General features: G+C 44.4%; 1 long non-coding RNA gene across 1 annotated transcript in view; it reads left to right on the top strand.

Moving 5' to 3' along the window:
* The first annotated feature begins 3,174 nt into the window (after positions 1-3,174).
* LOC144826291 (uncharacterized) overlaps positions 3,175-26,361 on the top strand; it is a 255,383-nt gene continuing 232,196 nt past the window's right edge. The window contains exon 1 of the long non-coding RNA XR_013609764.1: positions 3,175-3,217. This is a non-coding gene — a long non-coding RNA (uncharacterized LOC144826291). The remainder of the gene's footprint in view (positions 3,218-26,361) is intronic.

The raw sequence follows: 26,361 nt of genomic DNA, 5'->3' as shown, positions 1-26,361 counted from the left end.
GGAATTAACCAAACCTTTCGACCCGGAAGAGTGTGTATCGCATGTTCCATCACTGATGTTCGCCCTGGGGTTAAAGAAACAACATTCTGGAGAGGTTGTAAGTGGGTATCTAATTCCTTCTTTTGGTAGGAAGGAAATTCAGGAACTATGCTCTGTTCATATAAGGGTGAGGGTACCTCCACGTAACCCAACAGTGCTGGCCTGGCACCTTCCCATTTTTTCAATAGGTTGATATGAAATATTTGAATATATTTTCTTTCTGGGCCCATTTCTAATCGATAGGTCACAGGGGTTTCTATGACTTTAAAGGGATCTTGCCATTGACCTAACAACTAATGATCCGAGGACGTCATCATTAACAGTACTAAATGCCCATCGTTCAAGGATCATTCCTTGGTTTTCTTGTCATATTGCTTTTCCTGAGATGCTTGAACCTGCTCCAGATTGTTTTTTACAATGTTTAGGACTTGATTCAACTGTGATTTCAGTCCGTTTACTTATTCCACTAGGGGTTTGGACTCATCCTTCTCTTCCTCCTTCCTCTTTTGCCATATCTTATTATGTAGGAGGTGGCCGCCACATAGTAAGTTAAATGGGAAATGACCCGTATTTTGTTGTTGTCTACATTGTAAAGCAAATAATGGTTAATACAACATATCCTTCTAATTTCGAGTTTCTAGGTCCAATCGTTTTTTTACGGTGGCTTTTAGAGTGGCATTATAATGTTCCACTAATCTATGCGTTTGAGGATGATATGCAGTGGTTCGTACTGTTTAATCTTGAGCTGTTGACAGACCTGTTTCATCACTTTAGAAATGAAGGGAGTTCCTTGATCTGTTACGATTTCCCAAGGAAACCCAACTCTGGAAAAGATAATAATAATGGCTTTGTTAATTGAGTGGTATTAGGCTGTTTTAATGCTACTGCCTCGGGGAATCGGGTGGCATAGTCCACTAAAACTAATACATAGAGGCACCCACTACAGGAAGGAAGAAAGGGACAGATTATATCCATGGCCACCCTAGAAAAGGGTTCTTCTATCACAAGTAAAGGTCTCAAGGGGTTTCGCTCTGGTAAAGGCTGGCTGTTTTTCTGACAAATAGTGCATTCCTTGCGGTATTTCTGGATCTGTTGATTACCCCTGAGCCAATAAAAGTTCTCTAATATAGCTTTCTCTGTTTTCTCTATATCAAAGTGTCCTCCTAACAGATGGCTATGTGCCAAAAACAGAACCTTTTTTCTGAACGGCTGGAGCACTAATAGTTGTGAAGGCTGAGTTTTCCCTACTTTTCTCTATAATAATCCCCTTTTGGTATCGAATTGTGGACCTACTTGGCTAGGATCTTCTGCTTCACTAGCTCTGTTCCACGCCTCTCGCAATGTTGGTTCCTCCCTCTGGGCTGTTTGAAAACTCCTGTCATGGTCCCATATAATGTCCTTATTAGAATTGGCTACAGCTACTCTGAACCAGTTTTTCTTTTCTGCTCTTCTCTGACTCCAACTTTTCTGTGGTTTCCCTGGAGGCCATTCATGGTCTGGGAATTGTGAAAAAGGAGCAATTTCCCTCCATTATAATATTAATAATAATCCACATTTGTAAAGCGCACAATCACCCGTAAAGGTCTCTAGACGCTGGGGGCCGTCGGGAAGATTAAGCGAGCTATTGCCCAGAGTCACATGGTGCTGGGCAGACCTGCCGCCGGAGCCGGGGATCGAACCCTGATCCCCAGATTCCAGCGTCAGTCGCCCTGGCCGCGGCGCCACACCTCTCCCTATGTCCATTCATTTCCTTCTTTCCATGTCTCATGAATCAGATTATCTATGTGGGGATAATTATTGCCTATAACTAATGGTTCAAGTAAGCTTGGAATCAGACCTACACATAAGGGTATCGGTGGAGTAGAAGGTTGGTGTTGGACACATACTTCTGTGATGGGATATTGTTTATTGTTTCTATGTACACAGTGGATGTTGACAACACCTGACATGTACTTTAGACCTCGTGGAACAGCTTGAGGTCTCATAACACTTTGTAAGCATCCAGTGTCAAGCAATGCTGTTCCGGCTTCTCCGTTTGCCGATACCTGAAAATGGTAAGGATGTGTGTCCCCCAATTGTGCACAATAGAGGGATCTGGTAAGTCCCTCTTCCAACTGGGGGCAAAAACGAGCTATGTGTCCAAACATGCTGCATTGAAAACACTGGGGACCCGGAGCAGGTGGAGGGCAGGGAGGTGTAGGCAGGGGGCCTGGCATCAAGGTTACTGTTTTTTTGCCAAAGCTTCCCCCAGATGTTTCCAAGGACTTTCCTCTCGACCTTTTTGCAACTCTTGAGCCCTAGCTAAATGTGCTTACTATCTCTATGCCTGTTTAAATTGAGCTGAGTATGTTGGCAAACTCACCTCTGAATGGGAGGATGTAATGATGTAAGGTATTGTTCTAGGTACATTTTGCCATTATCTCATCCTTGGAAGAGGAAATGTTTTTTTTAGCCACTGGTCAGTCATATTTATTACTCTATAAGGCTCTTGGAGTTTCTTGAGGTACCTCTTTTATTTGCCTGAGCCAGATTCTGTACATTCTTAAGCTACCCCCATTTGTTCTAGAACATCCTTCTTGATTTCCTCGTATGGGGTGGCCTCCAGGGGATTGTTGGCTTGGTATGCTGCCTAGAGGTCACTGGAATGCAGTGGATCGAGATATTGTCCCCATATGTCCATAGGCCATGCTGTAGCTCTGGCCATTCGTTTTAAATTAGAGAAAAAAAATCTGGATCCTCCCCTGTGACATATTTCTGAATAACTACGGAGTGTAAGGTTGTATGGCTCCTCTGTTGGCCGAGGGCCTCAGCTAATTTCTCTATACTGTCTCCTGAGTGTGATTTTGCCCGGTTAAGATTTGATTCAGCTTCTCTCTGTTTTTTTGGCCACTGGTAGGAATTTTTCCATTATTTTCTCTAGATTATCCTGACTTTCCGCCATTTTGGACACTACAGCCTCCATTTCCTCCAATCCCACTTCTGACACCAATTGTGGGAGGGATGGGCGGAAAAAGAAGAAAGGAGGCTGAATGTGTTTCTTAATGATTGCATATTTATTTCCAGGAAAATTATCTCAAGTTATGATTGATGAAAAAATTGCTCCTTTCAACTTCTTCTTTTTTTCTCTTTCCTTCTAGGATGTCTACTACATTCAGGATGACGCCACCCAAAAGTAGTGGTAAGTAATAGGGTTCCTTCAGATTTAGGTAAGCTAGGACCCTTTTCCACACCTTGTGTTGACGCGAGCCCTGACTATTAAAGTGAAACAAAACAATAACATATGTGGGGTGGGGGGAGAAAAGACAGAGTCTTCACACTATTCCTTTAATTATTTCCTCTTTCTTCTGGGGTTTACCAGGTTTGGAAAAAAACAATAACTTAATAATCTTAGATGGATGACTAGTATATAACTCCTATATGGCACCACTTAACCTTGATAATGCCGTCCTCTTTCGGGTATCACCCCTTTTCTCAGGCTTGAATATTAAAAAGGGATCCTGGTAGGTTTGGGGAATAACAGAACTTTTAGCAAGCTAACATAAGAGTGTGCCCATGGAAATTGTAGTGCAAACAATAAGAAAATATACGTTTATCAAACTTTAGATTTGGCCTTTTCATGTTCTCCCCCGCCCCTACCTGTAACAAAATAACCAACCCGAGCCTCCCCCTTTTTGTTCCTCCTCCAACCCTTGTACCGTGTCTGCCCTGTCTGTAGGTGAAAAATAGACATGGTAGTAAGACATCTCATCTCCTTCTGAGCATTTCATTGAGTCCACCAATCATGCCTTTTATTTTGTTGTTGAACCTTTCAACAAGACCATTTGTTTGTGGGTGGTATTGAGATGTGAACCTATAAGTAACTTCATATTCTGCTCACATGTGTTTCAGGTAGCCAGACATGACATTTGTACCTCTTTCTGACACCACCTCCTTAGGAAAACTCAAGCTGGTAAAGATACCAATGAGGGTCCTAGCAACTGCAAGAGCAGTGGTAGTCCTGAAGGGTTGCTTCAGAGCACCTGATACCATGATCCACTACCACCAGTATGAATCTGTTCCCCGATGCAGTTAGAGGGAGTAGATGTACAACAAAGTCAATCCTTATCCTTTCAAAGGGAACCCCAACCACTGGGAGTGGAATTAAGGGGGATCTTGGATGGCCACCTGTCTTACCGCTAGCCTGACAGGTGGTGTCGGGATTGCAAGCAGCGCAAATACAGTCGCGCGCCACTAACCTGAGGACTCCGGCCAGCAGGAACGATGAGACGAAAATCCCCACGACTTATCTCCACACCACCCCCAGAGGTGACGCGAATAAGCACCTTCTGAGGGAGTATTTGCAAGAAGCCGGGAGGTAGGAAGGGTATGGTAGCAAGCTGTGGGTTGTTGCCTTCTGGGTCGGGGTAATCCGACAATGCTGGAATGAGGGACGGGCTGTAGCGTGGAGAGACAAGGAACAGGTATAAGCGTCTGGTCTCTCATATACTGAATCCCTCCCTTGGCCCCAAAGCAAGACACTTACCAGAGACACAAATCTCTCGTCGGTGTATGCTAACAAGCAGTTCCTCAATTCCGTGATAACAAGAACGGTGACAAGAAAGTTATAGTCACTTCCTTAAAAGTAGTGTACCTTTGGGACTAGACTTCTCTCGGCAAATCAGAGGAAAATTGTAACTCTTGTTACTTAGGCTCAATACCTCTTGAGCACAACAATGAAGTAATCAGTTACCATATTCATGGACTCGTGGGAAGAAAAACCTGCAAGATGCGTGTCCCTCGAGGCTTACAAAAATAAAGAAAAATGTGCTGGGGAAGAAGAACGATCCCGTTCTTCTTTTGATACTTGCGATGCGTCGGAAGTTAACTTCACTTCTCTGACCTCGCAGGCTCTTCGTCGGCGGCTTGTCAGGTCTCTGACCTCGCAGGCTCTTCGTCGGCGGCTTGTCAGGATTCTGAACACGCAGGCTCTTCGTCGGCGGCTTGTCAGGATTCTGAACACGCAGGCTCTTCGTCTGCGCTGGGGCTCTTCTTGGTATCTCTCCGGCGGGGAAAACACCATCCGCCAATACCTAAACCACCAAAACAATTGTCAAGCAGCGACCCGCTAGAGAGGAGGAGCTATATGGGCCCAGCCTTCTTTCCTGCTCTCCAGAGTCGCTTAGCCTTCTGGGACATGTAGTCCTTGTATAAAGAGCGCGCTATTTTGCCCTTCCTTGTTCCTCTCATCACGGCGCCTAGAGCGATCGTGACAGGACCCCCTCTCGAGGACAGCCGTCCCGGCGGTCGGCCCGGCTTGCCAGGGTAACGCTCATGAAAGGCGGCCACCAGGTCAGGGCAATGCAGATGATCCACCGGTTCCCAGGTCCTGTCTTCGGGCCCATAACCTTTCCAGTCGACCAAATACTGGATCCTGCCACGCACCATACGAGAGTCCAGAACCTGTTGCACTTCATATTCCTCACGGCCTTCCACCTCCAGGGAGGGGGGACGGTCTGGTAAGCGCATACTTGATGGACAAGGCCGGAGAAGGGACACGTGGAACACCGGATGTATAGACCACGACTCCGGCAGGAACAGCCTCATGGCCACAGGGTTCACCACTTCACAGATACCATAAGGACCGATGTACTTAGGTTTCAACTTATTCACCCCCTTCAGATGTATGTTACGTGTGGAAAGCCACACTTTATCCCCTACCTGGTACGCTGGTTCCTCAGTCCTTTTCCGATCTGCAAACCGTTTATGAGCTGCTTGCGCCGTTTCCAAACAGTTTCTAGCATCGATAAGGATCGCTCTCAAGTGAGCATGATGTTCGTGTATGGAAGGAACCATAGATTCTACAGGCCAGTCGAACGGAAGCATGTTCGGATGGAATCCGTAAAGGCAGAAAAAGGGTGAGCACCCCAAGGTAGTATGGGCTGCATTATTATAGGCGAACTCCGCCAACCACAAAAGAGTAGTCCACTCCGCAGCATTCTGCATGGTAAAACACCTGAGATATTGTTCTAGCGTCTGGTTGAGACGTTCGGTTTTGCCGTCCGTCTGGGGATGGTAGCTGGATGATAACCTTGCATCGATCTGCAAAATCGCACAGAGAGCTTTCCAGAAATGCGATGTAAATTGCGTGCCGCGGTCAGTTATCAGCACACTGGGCAGTCCATGCGCCCGTACAACGTGTTGGAGGAACACTTTAGCCAACTCAACAGACGACGGCAAACCCGGTAAGGAAATAAAGTGACCCATCTTTGTGAGGTGGTCAACTATCACCAGAATAACTGTCTGATTGGCACAAGGAGGCATCTCCACGATAAAGTCCATGGACAACGTATGCCACGGTTTCGGAGGAATGGGCAACGGATGGAGAAGGCCTGAAGGTTTGGTATGAACCGATTTGCTCTGAGCACAAATCGCGCAGGTCTTCACGTATTCTTTGACGTCGGCTCGTACCTCTTTCCACCAAAAGGAACGTTCCACAATCGCTGTGGTCTTGTAGATGCCCATGTGTCCACCTAGTACTGAATCATGCGCCCATTGCATAACCTGTCTTTGCAACTGTGACTGAGGTATGTACAACGCATGGAAGTGGTATACCAGGTCGTTTTTTAGACACCGATGTTCCGGTTCTTCCTGTATCCACGAGGCGATGTCATGAGCTGCGAGGGCCACCTTTACGTCTTCCAGAAAGTCCTCTGATGTGACCAGGGCAAGCGATGTAGAGGAACAAACGGTCTCTTGAAGGATAAGTGGGGATTCCTCAGGTCTCGCTGTTTCGTCTTCTTCTCCTAGCCGGGATAATGCGTCCGCTTTTCCATTACGTGACCCAGGCCTGTATTTGATTACGAAATCGTAATCTGAGAAAAACAAAGACCATCTAAGTTGTCTTGGTGTCAAGGCCTTAGCCGTTTTGAGGAACAACAGGTTTCGGTGATCCGTGATAATCTCCACCGTGTGCAGGGCACCTAGGAGATGATGCCGCCACTCCTCGCAAGCCCTTTTTATCGCAAGGAGTTCCTTATCTGTGATGGTGTAATTGATTTCACAGGGTGTAAGCTTCCTTGAATAGAACGCCACTGGGTGCAATTGTCCTGTGTTGGGGTGTCTTTGGGATAGGATTCCCCCAAGGGCGTACTGGGAAGCGTCCGTCTCGAGGATGTATGGTAGGTGAGGATTCGGATGTCTGAGAATCGGTGCCTGGGTAAACCTGACTTTGAGTTGTTGAAAGGCCTGTTCTGCTGCGGTTCCCCATGTGAACGGAACGTTTTTTCGTAGGAGGGAGGTAATGGGGTGGATGGTTTTTGAGAAATCACGAATAAAGCGCCGATAATAGTTGGCAAAGCCAAGAAAACTTTGCACGGCCTTCACATTCTGTGGTGTTTTCCAGTTGAGGATTACTTCGATCTTGCTCGTATCCATCCGGAACCCTTGGGCGTCTATGATGTACCCCAAGAAGGCTACCTCCTGCACATGGAAGAGACATTTCTCTAATTTAGCATACAACAGGTTTTGTTGAAGCTTCCGCAAGACCGTCTTGACGTGTACGACATGCTCGGATATTGTCGCTGAATATATCAAAATGTCGTCAATGTAAACAACACAGAACGAATCCAGACATCCTCTCAGTACTTCGTCCATGAAAAATTGGAAGGCGGCGGGGGCGTTGCAGAGACCAAAAGGCATTACTCTGTATTCGAATAAACCGAATTTGGTTCTGAAAGCTGTCTTCCACTCGTCCCCTTTTTGTACTCTCACAAGGTGGTAAGCCCCCCGAAGATCGAGCTTCGTAAAATATCGTGCTCCTTTCAATTGGTCCATCAGGACCGGAATCAGAGGAAGAGGATAACGATTTTTTATCGTTACTTTGTTTATTGCACGGTAATCGATGCATGGTCTTAACTCGTCGCAATCTTTTTTAGCGATGAAAAACATCGGCGATGATGCAGGGGAGGTGGAGTGTCTGATAAACCCGGTGGCAAGATTCTCTTCGATGTATGTCTTTAGGTATTGGGTTTCCTTTTCCGTTAAAGCGTATACTCTGCTACACGGAATATCCGCCCCCGGAATCAGATCAACACGACAATCGTAGGTCCTATGGGGTGGTAGCTGGGCCGCTTTTTGTTTGTCAAACAGAGCCTTAAACTCCTGGTATTCCTCAGGAAGCACCGTGGCACAACAGTACTTCTCGGATGTACAGGCGTTAGCCAAAAAGGAGGCAGGTGAAGGTGCCGCAAATGTAGACAGCAACCCATGATTTTTACAATGCTCTTTACAGTAGGGAGAGGTCATACTGATCGTGCGGGACGACCAACTCACGAAAGGATCATGCAGCGTAAGCCAGGGCATACCCAGGATGAGCCGGAACTGGGGGGCGTCAATCAGGTCAAATTGGATATATTCTTGATGGTTCTCACCAAATTCCATCAACAGTGACAAGGTGTTGTACACCACCGGACCTGATGAAAGAATGGTGCCGTCCACAGCTTTTACCGTTTCGGGACGCTGCTTCTTTTCGCACGGGATGCCCATTCGGAACGCAAACTCCTGGTCAATATAGTTACCGGTAGCCCCGGAGTCCAGCAGGGCGTCGATCTGTAGCGTCTTTCGTGAGGCGATCCAGAGTGTTACACTGACGTTCATGTGGGCTACTGCAGGATGAAGAGTGTTCGCCAGCACGGGGGAGATCATAGGGTGTTGGTATCTCAAACCAGAGACCTCCGTCTGATTCGAGATCTTCAGTTTTCCGACGGTTCGTCGTTCCTCTGGGTGGCGTGGACTCGAGGAAGAGTGGAGCGTCCGGGAAGGTAGTTCCGGGCTCGACATTCCTTTATAAAATGTCCGCCTTTCCCACAATAGAGGCAAAGTTTCAGACGTCTTCTTTTGTCTTTTTCTTCGGGCGTCAAGGGGCCTCTCACCCCTCCGATCTGCATGGGTTCCGACTCATCAGTCGGTTTAGATTTCTCCTCAACTCCGGTTCTGGGGCGGGGAATAGGATAGCTGAAGCGGTTGTCTCCTCTGGGTCTTTCTCCTTTCCTTTCCAACAGACGGTGATCTAACTGGACAGTGAGATCGATGAATTCCGATACTGTTGTGGGTAGTTGCACCACTTGGGCCAATACGTCTTTTAATTCTCCTCTCAACCCCTGATAAAAGAGGGAGATTCTCTTTTCCACCGGCCAATCGGTTTCCACTAACAGGCGGTTAAAGGTTGTTATGTAGGATAACAGATCCTGTGAACCCTGTCGAAGCGTCATGATTTCCCTGTCAAGAGTTAACATGTGGGATTTCCTATCGAATAATTTTCTCAACTCAAGACAAAAATCAGGAAAGTTGTGTAACACGGGGTCGTTACGCTCCAACAAGGGTATGGTCCAACTCGACGCGTTCCCTCCCATGTAAGACATCATAAACGACGTTTTAGACGCTTCCTCTTGGAAGACTGCGGGCTTGCACAGAAAATGAAGCCGACACTGATTGAGAAATGTCTCGAACTTTCGCGGATCCCCATAAAACCTCTCCGGAGGGGCCAAAGGTATCCCCGTGTTCTGAATGATTTGAACAGTCGGCAAGGTATCCGTTGTTGTAGCAGGAGTAGATACGGGCGCAAAATAATTCCCGGTTCGAGATGAAACAGGAGGGGGTAATGTGGCAGGTTTGAGGAGAGGCCTTACCGCTGGTTCCTTAATTGCCAAGTCAGACAATTCCTTGCGCAATTGGGTAACCTCCTGGTACAAAGACTGGTTCTCGACTCGGGACGTAAGGACCTCCTGACGGAGTTCTGCAAAACTTTCCATCAGGGAAGCGAGAGTAGCATCTACATCCATCGTTCGGGCTGGTAAGTATTCGTGGGCTTGACAATCTGTCGGGATTGCAAGCAGCGCAAATACAGTCGCGCGCCACTAACCTGAGGACTCCGGCCAGCAGGAACGATGAGACGAAAATCCCCACGACTTATCTCCACACCACCCCCAGAGGTGACGCGAATAAGCACCTTCTGAGGGAGTATTTGCAAGAAGCCGGGAGGTAGGAAGGGTATGGTAGCAAGCTGTGGGTTGTAGCCTTCTGGGTCGGGGTAATCCGACAATGCTGGAATGAGGGACGGGCTGTAGCGTGGAGAGACAAGGAACAGGTATAAGCGTCTGGTCTCTCATATACTGAATCCCTCCCTTGGCCCCAAAGCAAGACACTTACCAGAGACACAAATCTCTCGTCGGTGTATGCTAACAAGCAGTTCCTCAATTCCGTGATAACAAGAACGGTGACAAGAAAGTTATAGTCACTTCCTTAAAAGTAGTGTACCTTTGGGACTAGACTTCTCTCGGCAAATCAGAGGAAAATTGTAACTCTTGTTACTTAGGCTCAATACCTCTTGAGCACAACAATGAAGTAATCAGTTACCATATTCATGGACTCGTGGGAAGAAAAACCTGCAAGATGCGTGTCCCTCGAGGCTTACAAAAATAAAGAAAAATGTGCTGGGGAAGAAGAACGATCCCGTTCTTCTTTTGATACTTGCGATGCGTCGGAAGTTAACTTCACTTCTCTGACCTCGCAGGCTCTTCGTCGGCGGCTTGTCAGGTCTCTGACCTCGCAGGCTCTTCGTCGGCGGCTTGTCAGGATTCTGAACACGCAGGCTCTTCGTCGGCGGCTTGTCAGGATTCTGAACACGCAGGCTCTTCGTCTGCGCTGGGGCTCTTCTTGGTATCTCTCCGGCGGGGAAAACACCATCCGCCAATACCTAAACCACCAAAACAATTGTCAAGCAGCGACCCGCTAGAGAGGAGGAGCTATATGGGCCCAGCCTTCTTTCCTGCTCTCCAGAGTCGCTTAGCCTTCTGGGACATGTAGTCCTTGTATAAAGAGCGCGCTATTTTGCCCTTCCTTGTTCCTCTCATCACGGCGCCTAGAGCGATCGTGACAGGTGGCCCAGGAGTTACAAAATTCCTACACCTTCTGGAACAAACCTGGCCAGTAGAAGGGGGTGACTAACCTACACCAGGTTTGCCTGGCCAAGATGCCCAGCATGGGGGACATCATGAGCCAATGTGAGCAGGAACTCTCTATACTTCTGAGGCACTACCACTTTCCTGGTGGCTCCAGGTTTGGGGGTCTCTGGCCTCAGTGTAAAGGAGTCCCTCCTCCCAATTGGTTTTGTGAGAGCCACTCACATCTCCCTTTTCCTGATCAGCAGCTTGCTGTCTCAGGCTTTTAAGAGTGGGACAGGTCTTCTGTCCATGGCACAGATCTTCACTAGAGAGTCCCCCTGGTCTCAGGAGCTCTGCTGTGTAAGGCCCAAGTTCCTGGGGCTCAGTTCCCTCCGGGATGACAGTGCTTCTCCCTGACGAGAGAGGACCAGAGCATGTGTGTGTTAAGAAGCTGGTTTCCTAGACCTCTTGCCTTTTCTCTCGGAGAGTTGGGCCATTATTCCAGGCTCCAACTCCTCTTTTCCATCCTGGGCTTTGCATTTTGCTCTTGGTTTTACACACACCCATTCAGGCATACACAACATACCTGCATGGGATTTCTTTCAACCTCAGCCCATGCTGAGGACTCTAGATCATTGCCTAGCATACATTCTACAGGTATTGCAGGGGATACCACTACCTTCTTTTGCCCAGTAACCCCTCCCCAGTCTAAGGACACTATTGCCATTGGATGATTATCAGCACTGAGAACTGTGAATGTCTCACCAGTCAGGTATTGTCCTGGGGATATCAGTTTTTCAGTCACCATAGAAACATGTGCACCTGTATCCCTCAGTGCTACAGCTTTAACCCCATTAATATGTGGCTGTTCTCTGTATTTATCCAGGTTACTGGGTCAGACACCCAGGGCAGTTACATTCACTCTGAGACTAATGTTGTTTCACTGAGCTCTCTGACATGGTCAGGGTCCACCTGGATTCCCATCTGGAACCTTACCACTGCATTTCCTGTAGGTGCACTAGGAGGATTATTTTTGTTGGGACAACCAGAGTCTCCAGTTATTTGCCCATTGGCTGTGCAAATAAGCACCAAGCCTCCTTGGGATCCTAGTTCTTACCCTGACACCCACCCTTAGACTATGTATAGTCTCTGGCCCACCCTCCTGAACAGGTTTTTGGGGGCCCTGAGAAGACACTTATTTGTTAGTTTTGGTCTGGTCACAATCTTTCCCTTGGGGTGTGCTTAGCAAACGCTTTCTTTTGGCCACCCCTACCATGAGCTGTCTTGATTACCCCTGTCTTGACCCATTGGTTTGCCTTCTTCCCCAACTCTTGAGGAGAAAGTGGACCTAGGTCTACCAGGTACTGATATAATTTATAAGAAACACAATTACTAAACAGATGCTCCTTCATAATAAGATTGTAAAGCTCATAGTAGTCTTGCAGTGTGTTATCTTTCAACCAGCCAACTAGCGTCTTCACTGAAAAGTCTACAAAATCTACCCTGGTCTGACTCTGGGTTTTTCGAGTCTTTCTGAACCTGATCCTGTATTCCTCAGTGGCTAGTTGAAAGCCCTCAATCAGGGCATCCTTCATGAGTTAATAAGGCTCAGCATCTGCCTCATTCAGTGTCAGGAGTCTATCCCTACACTTTCCTGTGAACAGCTCCCAAAGGAGAGAGCCCCATTACTTTTTGTTGAGCTGTCTCATTTTACAATCCCTCTTAAAGGCTGTAAACCATTTGGTGATATCATCACCCTCTGTGTATTTAGGGATAATCCCTTTTGAGATCTTAGGGTTGACATCTTTATTGTTCTCCCTATTGAAAGTTTTGGTGCCACCGTAGATGGGTCCTGGGCCCAACCCAGCTCTTTCCTTCTCTATGGTCAAGAGTTTAGCCTCTAATTCTATCCTCTAGGCTAGTTTCTGAAGATCTGCATCTTCACTATCTACTTTTGGGGTACTGGCAGTGCTCCCAGTACTGTTTTCTGTAGGATTGCTGCTGGAATCATCAATTTCATCCACTTCAGCATCCACCTCCCCTTCTCTAAGTGTGGTTCCTCCCTCAGCCATGATCCTAGCATTTTCCGAAAGCAACTTTTGTAGATATGACTTCGTGGGTCTAGGCCCCAACCTGCCCTCCATTCTGATGCCCTGATTGACCACTACATTGTTGTGCAACCATGAATCCAGCTTTACCATGCTATTCCCTTATATGTAATGACTGTTTTTTTCCTACAACTGGATCCCACCTAACCTATAATGTGAAGCGATCTGATACCCTCCAGGGTCATGTGAAGCGCTATACAAAACTTTATAAATAAATAAAAAAAGGCTCTGCAGTTCAGTCTTAAGTCTGGTCAACTTAAGGTTCCTTAGGGCCCCAGATTGAGCTCTTGGGAGGAATCTGCTCCCTCAGTCATGGTTTTAAAGTAGTTCAGACCTTTTTAGGAAACTACAAAAAAAATTACTTTCTAAAGGGCCTAACTAAAATACTTTTATTAAAATTCTAAGAAGTTTTACTGCTGAACTTAACACAGGGCCGTAACAGCTAGTTTAAAACCATTTAGAAAAAATTAGAAATCGGAATAAAATATTTTTAGCTAATGACAATTTTGGATTCCTTAGTGGAATCACTTATTAACCATGTGGTACAGCAAATGTCTAGTCTTATAACCCACCACTGAACCACCAATGTAGGAAGCTGGATTCTTATGTAATATATCAAAATGTAATATACTGTGCAAGGAGTCCAGAGGTTCCCTTGCTCTAGCAATCCCAGGGTGGTGGTCTTCTAGGGGGTAGAGTGGTCGAGCAGACTTAGGATTATCCAAGAGGAGTGTTAGACATCAGCAAGTACACAATGATGCACACGACTCAATAAGGAGATCCACACCAATTTATAAAAATCACACATATCTTTATATATATTTAGGCACCAAAATCTTTACAACCAGGTAGGTACATTTTTCATTATAAATATTTATGTAATTAAAAAGTTGACAGAAGCTGCAATGTTATCCTATAGGAGGAAAAACTAGTACAGCATTCAGGTACAGTACAGCGACTTACGAGACCAATCTCCAGGATTTAAGGTGAGTGGAGTGCAAGGTCCAAGGCTACACTAGTCACACACCACCAAGGGCACTAGAGGGTGCAGGGGTGCAAAACATCTTTGGGTGCCCAATGGAAGTCAATGGGGATCAGTCGTAGCAAAAAGAGGCTGAAGGCTTTGAATGGGAGGCCAGTCTGCCTGAACCAACAGGGGTGCTCAGATCTCAAGATGATTGAGTACATAAGGACACCTTTGGCTCTCTTCTCCAGTGGCCAGGGGCGCCAGGTGCAGAGGTGGCCTTAGGTGTCTGGTTCTTCTTACCAGTAGCAGTTGCGGTTGAGGGGGCCTGCGAACAGACGCTGCAGGGGTCAACAAGGTGTCCACAGCGGGGGAACCCAAGCTGGGCTTTGAGTCTGGAGGGTCTGGAGACAACATTGGCACTGGTGGCCCACTTAAACTCGGGCTAGGCAACTCGGGTACAGTGGTACTTTCCGGCGTTTGGTTTGTGCATTCTTGGAGCCTCACAGCTCGGTATTTCGTGCTTGAGGGATGCAGGAGGAGAGATCTGTTGTACACAGTTGTTCTTGGTTCCTGGGTGAAGTACAGGTGGGTCTCCTAGGCTTTGTAGACCCAGCAGCTGCAGGACAAGTTGGCTTTTAGAGCTATTGTCGAAGTCAGCAGGCAGACCGGCAGGTTTGGCAGGTTTGGCGCCAAGTCAGTTTTTGGATCTTCTGTTCTTCTGAACTTGTTCTTTGCGACTATTCACGTCCGTCTTCTTCTTTCAGGTCAGCAGGATCTGATTCTCCGGGTGCCACAGCATGCCCTAAATACTGAATGTAGGGGCGGTAGAGGAGAGTAGGGTATTAGCCAATGGGCTACCTAACCTTGGAGGTCACTACGCTCCCATATGACCACTTCCTGTGGGAAGTGGGTATAACCCTTTCCCTGCATTCCTAAGTTTGCCATCTTCAAGAGGTCCACTTCAGGTAGCTTGAAGGGTGAGCACACGTCCCTGACTAGCTAATTTTCTCGGCTGTCCAGATGTTAAAGGGCACTGAAGCAAGGGGGTCAGCATCCTCTCCTGTGAGGGGAGCCAGATATGCATTTCAATGGCAGTGGATTCTTTTAAGTTCCCCTGACTTGGAATGCTAATTAGTAGGTAATCATGTGGGAGGGGTTGTGAACACCCTCTTCCCAAGCAGGCTTTGCTTCTGACCTCCTTAGAGCAAATGCCCTCATGCTTGGGGGTCAGAAACCCATCTCTGGCGGCAGGCTGGCAAGAACCAGTCAGTCAACATACTAGAAGCTGGTAGCTTTTCAGGGGGCACCTCTAAGGTGCACTCTGTGTGCATGTATTAATAAATCCAACACTGGCATCAGTTTGGGTTAATTAATACAAGATGTTTGATACCAAACATTAATTTTCACCAGTGTCCACGACATGTACTCAAAATGGGTTCTCTGTTCACTTGTACGGGCAGCAATGTTGCTGACCAGCACAATGGCACATCTGCTCATGCAGTTATGCCCTCACTTGTAGTACAGTGCACCCTGCCTTAGGGCTGCTAGGCCTGCAGTATGGGTGGCTTACCTATACTCCATGCAGTGTCTGTGAGCATAGCACACAGGCTGTGTGCCATGTCATGTTTTCACTTTCATCTGCACCAAGACACAGAGTCTGCAGTGAAAGTCTGTAAGTGCTTGGTGAGGAGTTCTTTAGGGTGGCATAATTTGTGCTGCAACCCTTAAGGACCCTCTTTGGATTCCCCGCTCTAGGTACCAGGGGTACCACTAGCTTGGGACTTACAGGGAGTGCCAAAGGTATTGCTAATTGGTGTACAATTGCACAGTTTTGGGAAAGAGATCTGGTACTGGGGACCTGGTTAGCATGGATCCAGAGCACTTCCAGTTCAAATGATATCAAATACCAGGCAGAAAGCGGGGGTGACCATGTCAAAAAGAGGCATGTTCCTACATAAGGTATCTGCAAATAGCACAGGTTAACATGATGGTCACCATATTCATGGTCTTTGGGAGGTCAATTTTTTTCACATAGTGGAAGACCTCTTCATACTTGAAGAAGTGCTTATTGCTTTTAGTATTAAAGCACACCACTGACGAAGGCAACAAAGCATAAGGAATCTGTCTGCTCCCCAACCTGTGTTTCATTTCCTTGAAAGAGAGTCTTCTTTCCTCTGTTTAACAACAGGTAAATGACAAGAAGCAGAATGATAAGCAGCGGTAAGACAAACCCCTCCAATTGATATAGGCTCACAAATACTTCTACTGCTCCATCAATTACCATATATACAGAGGTATCAGGGCCAGTGATAAAAATATGGAAAGAGGAATGGGATGTGAGCGAAAACAATGACACTGCAATCCACTACTCTGACTCATCACTGATTTATGCCGGATTTAGTGGGTGTGTAAATGCATATAAGGTATTTTTACTATCTTTACCAAAGAAAGTTCTACAGTAAACTGTAACCACGAAGAGATATACCTTAGCAATATCTCTCTGTAACCAACTCTGTGTACTTTGAGGTGGAACTTGCAATTCCTGAAACTAAACCTACAAGAGAGGAGTATCTTAAATATATGTACACACATGTCTCTCTATAAATCAAATACCTATCTCAAGCGTTGTCACTAGGCACAATCAGCAGAAGATGGGTTGCAGTTTCTATTCGGAGTTTGTGTCCCTGAAAGATAATCAGTTAACAATAATATTCTTCAATTTCTATACTAATAACACGTGTAAACATGCTAGAATTTCAGTACCTTATGCTTTAGCATATACACATACCATGAGCAACAAAATTCAGGCCTTTTTGGGTTGGGATTGACCTAGAGGGAAATAAGGAAGTGCCAAATGGACTGGTCTGACAGATCAGTGTGCGGGCTGTTTTTTTGGCTGTTTGTGGACCTGTTTTATGGTCTGCTGGGCCATTTTGTCCTGCCGAAAACAAACATTGCCTGCAGCAAGCACAAATCCATGCAATCTTCTATGCCTTGCAAAGCATCTATAAAGTGTGTCGTTACAAGTTAAAAACTGCCCCAATTTGCAAATATGGACTTCTTTTTAGCTATATAATTCATTAAAGGGGCCATTTTTATTATGGTGCCCGGACCTATTTTCAGTCCCAGTCCGATCCTGGACCTTTTCCATAGATGCACTCAGGATATAGAACAACATCCATGTATCCACCCGAACCGGCCAAAACTGCTCCAATATAGGAAAGAGTTGATGACTCACTTCTTGAAAGTGCATTGCGTCACAATGCATTAACCATCCACTACTCAGTTTCCTTGCCTATCAATCGTTGACATGATTGTTTTTGACCTTCTATGGGCTCCACTGTCTTTTGGCTGGCCTGCGCTATAGAAATACTATATATATTTATATGTGTGTATATATATATATATATATATATATATATATATATATATATATATATATATTCACTGAAAAAAACCATAGGTTTCATGAGTGTTATAGTTAGCTGGACATTTCACTCGTACAAAACCATAGAAATGCCTCCGTTATAGGTAGTTGTACTAACTATAACTTGCGCACCCGAAATGCACTGCTAATGATGTCACATATTAGATCATTCATGACATGGTCAGTGACATCACTGATGACATCTCAAATGACATCACTGATGATATCACTGATGACATCATCCAGTGTATGTGGTTTTGTTTCAAATTTAAATATCTATTAAATATATACCAATCTGTATTGAAGATTGAGTGGATATATAACTGTCTGGATGGAGGATTTAGTAGCTGTCTGACTGTTTGTTTAAGTGAGTAATTACATGTGTCTCACTAAATATATGGGTTAGTAACCAAACTATGTGAATGTGTGTATCACTGTCTCTGTTGTTGTATAACCTGCTGCATCAATTGGTCACTAACTACATGAGTGTCTATATTAGTTATTGATTAGTTGGTTGAGTATTTGTAAGGGAGACTGAGTGTATCTGTGGTTGGGTGGGGGAGTTGTAACTCTATGCATAGATGTGTGAGTGGTTGATTGTCTAGGCATATGGGTTTAAGAGTGTTTCTGGAAACAGTTGTTTGGGTGTCTGAGTGTGTTTATTTGTGTGTTGGTAAGTGAATATATGTGTCAGTGGTACATCTCCAATAAAGTAGAAAAATAAAAAGAATTGTATATGAGAGTTGGTGTATATAAATAAGTACATGTAAGAGTCAGTGATTGTGAGAGTAACTGTATGAATGAGTGTATAATTGTAATAGTGATTTTTTAACATAGTAACTATGATTTACTATGTGTATGTATAAATCAAGTGTTGTGTGCATAACTGTGTAGGTGAGCAAATGTAAGTGTGATTGATTCTTTTCATGAGTGAGTAGCATCACTGCATAACTGACTAGGACGACTGCTGATGTGTCAATGTCTATATAGGTGTATGAGTACATTTGATAGTGTTACCATTGATCAGTGACTGCATGTATAAGTGATTCTGTGGGTGAATAGACAGTTGTGTGTGTAGACTTAGGAATCAGTCAGTGCGTATGTAGTAACTGGTATGTGTGTCATTGCTTTCAAATATGGCACTCTGTATTTTACAGTGAGTGATCAAAGGTTATACTAGTGTGTGATGAGGTGTATCAGATTGTCAAGTGGATGATGCCATCCGTGATGTCATTTGAGATGTCATCAGTGAAGTCACTGACCATGTCATGACTGATGTAATATGTGACATCATCAGCAGTGCATTGCGGGTGCGCGAGTTATAGTTAGTACACCTGACTATAACGGAGGAATTTCTATGGTTTTGTACGAGTGAAATGTTCAGCTAACTATAACACTCATGAAACCTATGTTTTTTCAGTGAATTTCAAAGTTTTTTTAAATGCTAATTTCTAACTATAATGTCTCCAAAACCTATGCTTTTTTAAGTGAATTTCAAAGGTTTTTTTAAATGCACAATAGTAGTCATACCTATTTTTTCGTACTGAATTTCCAAGGTTTTTTAACTGTTTATTTATAAATATTTAATTTATTAAACAACATTATATATTTTTCTGAAAATTGCAAAAGAAATTAAATACATTTAAAACTGAAATATTTGTAATTATTTTGTTATTTTTGTAATTTAATATATTTTTCCAAAATTTGTTTGGGAGTTGCGCACCCAAAGCGTACCTACTGCAGCAGGTCCGCGTATTCTAGCTGCCATTTTGGAAAAGTCGTGAGGATTCGCGTATGGTGAGCGACGAGTGCGTGTTTTTTTTCAGTTATGTCATATACGTACAATGTTAAGTGGTGTGCGCAACCGGTATGCGACCGGTCCGCAACTCCTGCTCCCGCGGATTCACGCCACATGTGTATTACGGTACGTGACGCTTGCACGTTGGCGGGCCCTGTGTGACGTCATATACGTGCTGGGGCGAGCTGGGTGCGCGACTCCTGTGAAATTTTTTATGTTCTAAAATGATATGTACGTGTCTTTAATGTACATATTAGGGCAACATATTACTTAAGGTATTCATAAAAATAATATATTTCTACTTATAATAAACGTATATTATTTTTAAATATATTTTCGCGAAGTCACGTTGGGTGCGCGCTTCGTGAGCACACGGTGCGCGGATCCCATGTGACCTCAAAAAATAAGATTTGATTGGTTCATAACATTTCCCACTGTAACTATTGAAGGACCCCACCCATTTAAATTATTCTGTTAGGAGCAGTTGATGAGAGACATCTCTTCTTCTTCCAGAGCTGGTTTTGGAATTTTTTTGGTGTTTTAAAAAAATTGCATTGAGATATGGCATCTGGTGCGCAAGCTCCTCATCATTCTTCAGATGAAGATATCTTAGAGGAAGATCCACCTGAATCAGTGGTATGGACATTGTTCACCTTTCCTGCCAGAGAAAAAAAGGTAAACGCAAGAAAAGTCAAATGCTTGCTGTGTGACAGGGTCCTGTCCCAAGGCAGTGACAAGAAATACTCCTGTGGAACAGCGAGTATGTGTAAACATCTGCGGACCATCCTCCCGAAGAATCTGGCACGAGAAGAAATAAGGCGTGCAGCAAAAAACCTACCACCAGGTATTGCTAGCACCTCCGGAGCGTCCACTTCAGCACCACCAGTAGACATTCGCTCAGAATTTGCTTTTCTGCAGCAGCACTGCACTAAGTGCAAAACCATGATCAGTTATGGTGAACAGTCAGTGGACGCTATTTGTGCAGCTCAACGGAACCACAAAAGCACTTTTATTTTTATTTTTTTGTTTTTGGAATGATGTTGAATTCCAAAAGCTAACTGTTTACTTAGTTCTTTTTTTGTTCAATTTTTAAAAAACACCAAGAAAAGTGCAAAATTGGTAAAAAACTACAAAAAAATAGAAAACAAAAAACAGAAGAAAAAAAAAGTTCTGAACTACCTTATCTGGTTTAAAAAAAGAACTATAATTCCATGGTACTGTCTGAAAGTTTGGTTGCACGTATGTGTAGAGCATGATTTACTGAAAGAATCCATTAGTACTGTATGGTGAATTTATAGAGGCAGATCTATGAGGAAGTGCTGCAGCGTGACACTGCAAGCCCTTTAGCTGCACCATGCTGCGGCACTTCTGAAGCACAGGGATATGACATATTTACATGAATATGACGCAATTCTGTGCTCCCTCTGCACTAGCACACAAACTGCAGCCATGCAGTGACGCAGGCACCCTTGCACCATGGTGCAAGGATATCTGTGTCGTGGGGAGATTGTTTTTGTGCAGGAAGGGACTACTTCCTGCACAAAAACAATCACTAAAGGCATTTTCCTCCTTCAATATGTGCTGTGGAATGCAGCATACATTGAAAGAGGAAAAAAAGAGGAGAAATGAAAACATTTCTCCTTGTTGTGCCTCGCTACACCACCTCTAGGGTGGCGCACCATTCACACGTATCTACAGATTTACACTTTCTCGTAAGTCTTGAGATGTGTTATTCCATGGGTGTTGTGAGGGAACAGACCCAGTAACACCCATGGAACACCCCTTCCACTCAAAGTGCTGCGTTTTTTCAAGGAGAGGAAAAGCCACGCAGGGTGGCTTTTCCTCTCCTTGTAAATATGGAGGAGTCCCCAGCGCCATCACTAAGTTACAAAAAGTGACGTACTGGTGGTGCAGGGGGCTTGCTAAGCTGCCCCATAAGTGATTAGGTATTGGCAGAGTGATACAATAAGAACATAGTGCTGGATGGCTGATTGACTAACTGCATGAGACTGACAGGAGGTATCCTAGGCTGCATGAGTACTACTTCAGTATTTAGTGGAGTGTACCAATAATATGTATCTACTTAGATGTTTGTAGGGATTGTGCACAGAATATTACACGTGTACTTGTGTTGGTGCCTAGGTCATTCTACAGTAGCGGTCAGTGGTGGGAGTAGCTGTCATGCGGTGACGTGGGGAGGGGGAGGGACAGGGTGGAGGTTAGTCATCTATGGATTACGGAGGATTACAGGTAAGTAAACATATAAATAAATAAAGCGAATTTGGTTGCGTGCACTGCATCGCATTTGGGGATGCAGTGCGCGCAACAACATTCGTTTTATTTATTTATATGTTTACTTACCTGTAATCCTCCGTAATCCATAGATTACTACCCCCCACCCTGCCCCTCCCTCTCCCCACGTCACCGCCCAGCAGCTACTCCCACCACCGACTGCTTGTGTCATTCTATAAAGTGCATAGACAGTGACTGAGTTCCTAGAGTGCTAGTAGTTGACAGCAGGATAGGTTTATAAGCACTTATGTTTCAGCAGAGTGATTACATAAGGACATGCTTCTGTCAGGATGATTGTAGGAGTGAACACAGACTCACAGTGTGATTCCAGATAAGCATGACTATTACCTGGAAGTTTGCAGGACTGACTCAGTAGTCTGCAATGCCTTAATTTTAGCCACTGATGTGTTACAAATATTTATATTTCCCCCAATATGCCGCTACAATAACTGATATGGACCTGTTGACGCTATGTACTATTTATCCATATTTAGGCTTGCTTACAAATTACTTTGGAATATTTTAAATTATTTTAAAATATTTACAGATAAGATTAACTAACAAATGTTATTCAATTCAGTGCTCCTTCTTTGCCTATGTATGTCTTTTATATCTATTGCACATTTCTACATGCCTTTGTATCATTGGTTACACACTGTCTCAAAATGGTGGTCCGGTCTCTGCGTGTCAGGTGATCAAGAACGCGGAGGCGATCGAAACGCGTCTGAGGCGGACACTTGTCTGTTTTATTTTGGGTGAAGAATAAACTGTACGATAAAACCTTAAAACCAGCTCATGTACCTCTTTGAAGAAATTCCTGTTGTGGTCTGTGCCTGCGAGCAATCCCTCCTCGGATTTGGAGGGTCAGGACTTTTGTTTCATATATATATATATATATTCACTGAAAATAACCATAGGTTATAGACCATATATAGTTAGGAATTTGCATTTACAAAACCTTGAAAATTCACTGAAAAAACCATAGGTTAGAGACCATATATAGTTAGCTGGACATTTTATTGACATAAAACCAATGAAATTCCATATATAGTTAGTTGCACTAACTATATATCGCGCACCCGCAATCCACTGCTGATGATGTCACATATTACATCATTCATGACATGGTCAGTGACATCACTGATGACATCACTGATGACATCTCAAATGACATCACTGATGACATCACTGATGACATCTCAAATTACATCACTGATGACATCATCTAGTGTCTGTGTGTTTTTGTAAAGTTTAAATATGTTTTACATATTGAAGAATGAGTGGATGTATGGAAGACTGAGTGTGTGTGTGGCTGGCTGGGAGGTGTGTGACTCTGTGCATATCAATGTGTACTTGTATCAGTGATTGTATAAGAGAGTAAGTATGTGTTAGTATATGTGTGAAAAGTATGGTGTTCTGTGTTTAACTGTATAGATGAGGACATCGAAGTGTGATTGATTCTTCACAGGACTGACTAGGTGTATGAGTGCATATGATAGTGTTGTAATAATGAGTGACTGTATGTATGAGTGATTGTATGGGTGAATGAGTGAATGTGTGTGTAGATGTAGGAATCAGTGAGTGCGTATGTAGTAACTGGTATTGGTGTGTCATGATGTCATCAGTGATGTCATTTGAGATGTCATCAGTGATGTCATTTGAGATGTCATCAGTGATGTCATCAGTGATGTCACTGAAGTATGGTGTTCTGTGTTCAACTGTATAGATGAGGAAATGGAAGTGTGATTGATTCTTTACAGGACTGACTAGGTGTGTGAGTAACTCCATGGATGAGTGGCAGTGTGTGAGTGTCTGCATAGGTGTATGAGTGCATATGATAGTGTTGTAATAATGAGTGACTGTATGTATGAGTGATTGTATGGGTGAATGAGTGAATGTGTGTGTAGACGTAGGAATCAGTGAGTGCGTATGTAGTAACTGGTATTGGTGTGTCATGATGTCATCAGTGATGTCATTTGAGATGTCATTTGAGATGTCATCAGTGATGTCATCAGTGATGTCACTGACCATGTCATGAATGATGTAATATGTGACATCATCAGCAGTGGATTGCGGGTGCGCGATATATAGTTAGTGCAACTAACTATATATGGAATTTCATTGGTTTTATGTCAATAAAATGTCCAGCTAACTATATATGGTCTCTAACCTATGGTTTTTTCAGTGAATTTTCAAGGTTTTGTAAATGCAAATTCCTAACTATATATGGTCTATAACCTATGGTTTTTTCAGTGAATTTCATTGGTTTTTTAAAAGCTAATATCTATAGCTGTAAAATATATTCTTTATTACGTGACGTATCACGTAGCCACGTGAGACGCCTCATGACGCGTCGCATAACCGTGACGTATCGGCTCTGCAGCGCAAACAAAACCCGTAACGTAAGCGTGCCGGAGCACGCTTACAGATATATATATTTTTTTTAACCTTAATTAGACAAAATCCACACGTGCACATATCTTGAGGCCTTGCAAAGGCACATCAAACAAACAGTCCCTACAATTTTGCCAAGTTTGCTGGAAATCTATTCCCTTAATTTTTTTTTTTTTACTGTTTCTCTTGGTTTTCCCCTTGTTACGCTTACCGGGACGCTACCCGGTACGCGAACCGGACGCTCCAAAAACACAAGATGGCGGACTCCCGCTACGCTGCCGGTTAGCTGCCCGGTTCGCGTACCGGGAAGCGCCTCTACCGCGAAAAATCGCGGGGGACTTTAATATCCCCCTCATCAATCCTAAGGGGTCAGGAGGGGTTTACCTTGCCCCCTTTCCTTCATTTCCCCCTTCTTTTTTCACCACATCTTGTCTCTCGAACCTACCGAGAGACAAGATGGCGGCCGCTCCGGACTGTTTACAATGTTGACAGCTACGCTGCCGGTTAGCTGCCCGGTTAGCTGCCCGGTGAGCTGCCCAGTTCGCGTACAGGGACGCGCCTCTACGGCGTAAAATCGCAAAAAAAATTTATTTTTTATTTTTTGCCCCGCGGGGCACTTTAATATCCCCCTCATCAATCCTAGGGGGTCAGGAGTGGTCTACCTTGCCCCCTTTCCTTCATTTCCCCCTTCGTTTTTCACCACATCTTGTCTCTCGATCGTACCGAGAGACAAGATGGCGGCCGCTCCGGACTGTTTAGAATGTTGACAGACACCGGAGAGCCAATCAGCTTCGCTTCGCGAAGTTCCGTTACGCGTCAGGTACGCGAACCGGGCGCTAACCGGAGCGCTGTCACAGATATATATATTTTTTTAAACGTTAATTTCTCAAAATCCACTGGAGCACTTATATTGATACATAGCAAAGGCACGTCGGGCAAACCATATCTCCAATTTTGCCAAGTTTCATGTAAATCTATTCAGCCGTTCGAGCTAAAAGTGAGTCCAACCGCCCTATGGAAAAATGAATGGGAAAAATGCGTTTTGGGACCCCCCTTTTTTCTCGGCCCCCCCTTGACGAAACCCCCCCAAATTTTCAGGGGCTGCTCAGAAACAAAATGTGCCATTTTCCTGAAAAATTCAGCCAATTCCGTCCACAAACGCAAAAGTTATTAGACATAGAATTTTCAGAAATCCCATAGAGAAAAAACTCCTAACTATATATACCCACTGGCTATCGCCAGTAGGTAATATACATATATAAACATATATAATCTGCATATCTATATAAATATAAATGCATGCATACATATACATATATGCATACATATGCATGTTATTTACATGAAAGTTTTAAAAACACTAATAAAAGCAAAGCTAAAAAGCCACCTCCCTACAAACAGAATGGATTTAACTTAAACGAGGGCGAGATCTATTGCATTTTCAATGCTTGTTTACTTTGGTTCTATCAAGAAGGCATTCAGATGTGTCACACATTTGCCATAAATTCTGAATGTTAGCACTCTAGTTGCTCATTAGATCACTGTAGTAAAGCTAGTGCTCACCAGGGAAGTCTGCTGCTAATCATGGTTTGCAGCCATTTTCCCGCATTTTTTATCCCGCAGACTTTCAGTCCGCATACCATTATCCCGCAAGGTCATTGACCTCGCATACCATTATCCCGCATTTTTTCAAAACGCATGTGCATTTATCGCGCATGCCTTTACAAAGAATTACGTTTTAAAGGCATGTATGGTAAATGCATTTGCGTTGTGAAAACCACGATGACGAGAGAGGTAAGTGGGTTTGTGTTAATTTTTTTGTGGGTTAGTGATTGTGTAGTGTAGTGTAGTGTTGTGTAGTGTAGTGTTGTGTTAGTGTAGTGTAGAGTTGGGGTGGTTGTTTAGTGTAGGGTCATGCTGGGGGTAGTGTTTTAGGGTTTAGGGTTGTGTTGTAGTGTTTGCGTAGTGTAGGGTCATGCTGGGGGTAGTGTTTTAGGGTTTAGGGTAGTGTTGTAGTGTTTGCGTAGTGTAGGGTCATGCTGGGGGTAGTGTTTTAGGGTTTAGGGTTGTGTTGTAGTGTTTGCGTAGTGTAGGGTCATGCTGGGGCTAGTGTTTTAGGGTTTAGGGTAGTGTTGTAGTGTTTGCGTAGTGTAGGGTCATGCTGGGCATAGTGTTTTAGGGTTTAGGATAGTGTTGTAGTGTTTGCGTAGTGTAGGGTCATGCTGGGGGTAGTGTTTTAGGGTTTTGGGTAGTGTTGTAGTGTTTGCGTAGTGTAGGGTCATGCTGGGGTGTAGTATTTTAGGGTTTAGGGTAGTGTTGTAGTGTTTGCGTAGTGTAGGGTCATGCTGGGGGTAGTGTTTTAGGGTTTTGGGTAGTGTTGTAGTGTTTGCATAGTGTAGGGTCATGCTGGGGGTAGT

The sequence above is a fragment of the Lissotriton helveticus genome, chromosome 3_2, assembly GCF_964261635.1.
Source record: "Lissotriton helveticus chromosome 3_2, aLisHel1.1, whole genome shotgun sequence".
NCBI classification, from domain to species: Eukaryota; Metazoa; Chordata; class Amphibia; order Caudata; family Salamandridae; genus Lissotriton; species Lissotriton helveticus.
Note: the sequence above shows the minus strand (reverse complement) of the source record. Positions and strands in the feature narration are given on the sequence as shown.